Source organism: Mastomys coucha, unplaced genomic scaffold, assembly GCF_008632895.1.
Source record: "Mastomys coucha isolate ucsf_1 unplaced genomic scaffold, UCSF_Mcou_1 pScaffold18, whole genome shotgun sequence".
Taxonomy (NCBI): domain Eukaryota; kingdom Metazoa; phylum Chordata; class Mammalia; order Rodentia; family Muridae; genus Mastomys; species Mastomys coucha.
Window position 1 is genome coordinate 83,407,398 of NW_022196900.1, and position 4,425 is coordinate 83,411,822.

Consider the following 4,425-nt stretch of genomic DNA (forward strand, 5'->3'; position numbering starts at 1 on the left):
TGTTGATTGGATTATAGGGAGGCACTGACAGCACATAGTCTGGGGGGCCCTTTTCAGTCTCTGGCCCCTTCTTCTTCCTCCTTCTTCTCCTTCCTTCTTTTCTTTTCTTCTCCTTCTCCTTCTCCTTCTCCTTCTTCTTCTTCTTCTTCTTCTTCTTCTTCTTCTTCTTCTTCTCCTCCTCCTCCTTCTCCTTCTCCTTCTCCTTCCTTCTCCTTCTCCTTCTCCTTCTCCTTCTTCTTCTTCTTCTGGCTCCGACTGTCTGGAGATAGCCCCTTATATACCCGAGCTTGAGCTGCCAAGTCCTCCTGGATTGGTTCCCTGTCAAACCCTCATTAGCATACACCTGCTCGGGAGGGGCCCATGCGCAGTGGAACCGTCTATTGCTACAGTGTATCTAGCCAGGAATTGAACTCAGGACCTCTGCAACAGTCTGTTCCTAACTGCTGAGCCATTTCTTCAGCTATGGTTTATTTTTAGGTTGCAGTTTTGCAGCACAATTCCTCATCCAGAGAACCCTGTAGGAACTCAGAAGAAACCAGGAAGCAAGAGCTGATGTGGAGGCCATGGAGGGCTTACTGGTTTCTGGCTTACTCAGCCAGTTTTATAGTACTCAGGACCATCAGCCAGGAATGGCACCTCCCAAAGTGAGTTGTGCCCTTGCACATCAGTAAAAAAGCACTAGGGAATTGCTTGACGGGCAACTTGGTTGGCAGCATTTTCTTAATGGAGGTTCACATTTTTCAATGACCAGCCCGTCAGGTTGACATAAGCTATCCAGCATGGTTACCTGTTACTTTATAGGAAACTACTAATTGAGTAGACTTGAATAATTAGGGTCAATGTGATTGGAGGGCTGCCGCGGACCTGTATTTCTTATGGGGTCTCTTGTTCCTCGGGACGAGGAGTTCTGGCCAGGTGGGCACGGGATTCGGCTTTTGACAAACAGACTACACACGAGTGGTGTAAGATCTGAGTGTATTTCTTTAAAAATGACATGAGGCTTTTACAATCATTGCAAAAGAGAAATGAAAAATCTGGCAGCTCAACCTCTGAGGCTATCTGAAACATACTGGGTCTAAAGCAGCAGCTATCTCCTCTGAACTGGTGCTGTATCCCCAGAGCCCAAGTGGCCTGGGCCCGGGGGACTGTGAGAGATACATGAATCTGAGTCCTAGCCCATCTAAGTTCTAGTGCTAGTCCTACATGCGAGTCCAAGTCCTTCTTCCCCCAGTCCTAGTGCTAGACTGAAGTCATGTAGGCAAGCCGACTCCCACACCCAGGTCCGCAGGGTCTGGTAGCTAGGTGTATAACGGGAGGAAGAGGGTTGGAGCCCTCCCTGTTGAGGTATTCTTATGCTAATTCTCTGGTTCTTGCTGGAGGCAGGCAGAGGGGAATCCCGACTTAACACTTTCAGTTAATGTCCTAGAGTGAGAGAAACCTTTCAATTACTCTCTAGTACTTAAAACATTAAACTAGGATAGTTGGAAACATTGTGTTGGCCAGGAGACAAAGCCCAATCTTAACCATTTACAAATCATTATTTGTGGTAGCTTTATGCCTAACTATGAGGCCGTGTTGATGATTGGAGAGACTAATCTGAAACACGTCTGAGTTAGGGGATACCAGCAACTGGTCTGAAATCCAGGAGGCACAGAACCCCTTTTGGGGCCTTATTGCCTCTTATCCTTTATCAGGATTTTATCCCCGATATTATGGATGTGACTGGAGTAGACGAGTGTGCGTGGCAGAGGGCTGTGCTGTGTGTGCTCAGGTATGTACTGATCAGAGTGAGGTTAGGGCAAGAGAAACTCCGGGAGTCAGCTTTCTAATGACTGTAGAAATAAAGCATTGGTCTGTCTTCACATACTTGATAGCTGTGTTTTAGTTCCTGTGATGGGGAAAAACTGGCAATGGTTTTGATTTGAGATTGATTTTCCCAACTAGCCAAGGCTGGCCTTGAGCACATTCTCCTCATCCTATGTAACAGAGATGTCTCTTGTTCCCTTTGAGGATAGTAAGGCAGGAAGACTTAAAGTATGTTCTACTTTGAAGCTCTGATAATGGTGAGGGGGAACTCACTTTAGTCTTTCTTACATGTTTTTTTTCAATAAAATTTTATTTAAAAATTTTATTTTGTTTGTTGATGTACTGCAGTTATAAATAATTGTCATCTGACACATGAGAGTGTTAGGAATCAAACTTGAGTCTTCTAGAAGAGCAACAATGCTTTTTTTTTCATACAAATATTTTGACAATTATTATATTTCTTTTATTTTTGGGGGTGGGGGGATTTCGAGACAGGGTTTCTCTGTGTAGCCCTGGCTGTCCTGGAACTCACTCTGTAGACCAGGCTGGCCTCGAACTAGGAAATCCGCCTGCCTCTGCCCCCCAAGTGCTGGGATTAAAGGCGTGCGCCACCACTGCCTGCGAATTCTTACATTTCTCAAAGTGTATTTATCTTACATCCTGATCTCAGCTCCCTTCCCTCCTTGCCTTCCAGACTCACTCCCACTCACCTTTCATTCCCCCCTCCCCTTCTCAGAGGAGGGAGCCCTGCCAACACCCTCACTAGGACCCCTGGTACCAACCCTGCCTGGCACATCAAGTGTCATCACGACTAAGTTCATCCTCGCCCACTAAGGCCAGACAAGGCAGCCCAGCTAGGAGAAAGTGATCCCAAGGCAGGCAACAGAGTCAGAGGCAGCTTGCCCCTCACTCGACCCCCACTCGAGTTGTTGGAGGACCCACATGAAGACTTAGCTGCACCCATCACTCCCCAGGTGTTTTTGTTTTTGTTGTTGTTGGTTTGGTTTGGTGTTTTTCGATTTTTGTTGTTGTTGTTGTTTTTGTTTTCTCTGTATAGCCCTGGCTGTCCTGGAACTCTCTGTAGACTAGGCTGTCCTCGAATTCAGAAATTCACCTACCTCTGCCTCCCAAGTGCTGGGATTAAAGGCATGTGCCACTACTGCCCTGGTTGTTTTTTAAATTATTACTAAAATATGTTCTCTTTCAAAATGTATCTTATTTAGGGTGTGGTGATGCATGACTTTAATCCTAGCACTTGGGCAGCAGAGTGGATCTCTGGGAGTTCGAAGTCAGCCTAGACTATATAGTTTTACCACAGCTAGGTCTATGTCTCCAAAAAAAAAAAAACAAAAAAAACCAAAAAAACAAAAAAAAAACTTCATTTATGACTAGGCAGTGGTGGTGCATGCCTTTAATCCCAGCACTTGGGAGGCAGAGGCAGAGGCAGGTGGATTTCTGAGTTTGAGGCCAGCCTGGTCTACAGAGTGAGTTCTAGGACAGCCAGGGCTACACAGAGAAACCCTGTCTCGAAAAAACAAAAATAAAATAAAATAAAATTTCATGTATGAGTATTATGTATGTAAGTATGTGCATGGAATGCCTGCCTGGTGCCATGGAGGCCATAAGTAGTCATTATTTTTCAGGAAGTGGATTACACTTTTGGGAAATCAAGAGGGTACTGGGAATTGAACCTGGATCCTCTGGAAGAACAGCTAGAGTTCTTAACTACTGAACCTTTTCTCCAGCCCCAAACCACTTTTGAAAAGGTTGAAAACCATTGAATTGTCTCTCCAGCCCTATTTTTTTTTTTTTCCCAAGACAGGGTTTCTCTGTATAGCCATGGCTGTCCTGGAACTCACTATGTAGATCAGGCTGGCCTCAAACTCAGAAATCCACCTGCCTCTGCCTCCCAAGTGCTGGGATTAAAGGCGTGCACCCCCACTGCTCAGGCTTTTTTTTTTTTTTTTTTTAAAGATTTAAAGGTTCTTTGTGGGGATGGAGAGGTGGCTCAGCACTTAAGAGTAATGCCTTACTGGGCATATGCGCATATGTGTGTGTGTGTGTGTACATGTACACACACACACACTCATATATATATGCATGGGAATTTTGCTACTATTCACGAAGACCTGAGTTTGAATCCATAAGAGAACATTAATGTCACCCTCCAATGTACAAATAATTTAAAAGGCTAGGAATGGTGGGACACACCTTTAATTCCAGCACCCCAGAGGCAGAGACATTTGGACTTTTGTGAGTTCAAGGTCAGCAAGGTCTACATAGTGAGACCCTTTCCTGCCCAAAAGGACCTAAAAAGTACTTTCTTTGATTGATTATGTAGTTAATACATATACACTCACACTTTCCTGAGTTTGGATATACATGTCCTTTAGTTTAGGATCAACTTATATTCTAATAAATCAATCCACCAGAAAATTGCAAACATCCGGAGGTGAGACAGCATAGCTTAGCCAACTCAGGGCACCATGGTGAGTGTGCATATGCTGAGAGTCTGAACCTTGTGATTGGCTGGGAGCTACTTTGTTTTATATTTCTCTGCCTCCCAAGATCTCCCAAGCAGATATTTGAGTTCAAGGCCAGCCAGGGCTACACAAAGAA